The sequence below is a fragment of the Capsella rubella genome, unplaced genomic scaffold, assembly GCF_000375325.1.
Source record: "Capsella rubella cultivar Monte Gargano unplaced genomic scaffold, Caprub1_0 scaffold_8, whole genome shotgun sequence".
NCBI classification, from domain to species: Eukaryota; Viridiplantae; Streptophyta; class Magnoliopsida; order Brassicales; family Brassicaceae; genus Capsella; species Capsella rubella.
This window is the reverse complement of record NW_006238916.1, coordinates 5,522,468-5,523,015: the sequence shown is the minus strand read 5'-3', so window position 1 is coordinate 5,523,015 and position 548 is coordinate 5,522,468.

Sequence of the window (548 nt, the reverse complement as noted above, 5' to 3'; positions counted from 1 at the left end):
TTTTAAACAACATTAAAAAAAAATTATAAAAAATTAAAGAGATTTTTTGAGAAATACCCCTTTTGGTGTAGCCCTTTTCAAAAATACCTCCTTTATCTATTCATTTTCAAAAATATCCATGTTTAAATATGAAAAATTAAAAAGTTTTATATGGTTTATATGGTACTTCTATATAATAACTACTACTTGGAAATTTGATACAAATATTTTATAATGTTTTAAAGGTTTTAAATCGTTTTTACAAGTTTTATAAGGTTTTTAAGTGGTTTTTAAAAGGGTTTATAAGGTTTTTAAAAGGTATTTATAAGTTATTTTACGCTATTTATGAAAGATATATAAAAATTTAAACATATATAAAGGTAATTTGTGTGTATATTTATAAGTTTTCACACATATTTGGATAAATTTCAACATGTAAAGTGGTTTTTTTATAAAGTTTGAAATAGGGGTATTTTTAAAAAGTGGTATGGAAAAAGGGTATTTTTGATAATTAAAAAGTAAAAAAATATATATTTATAGAAAAGGGTGTAAGCTTATATATTTAGACA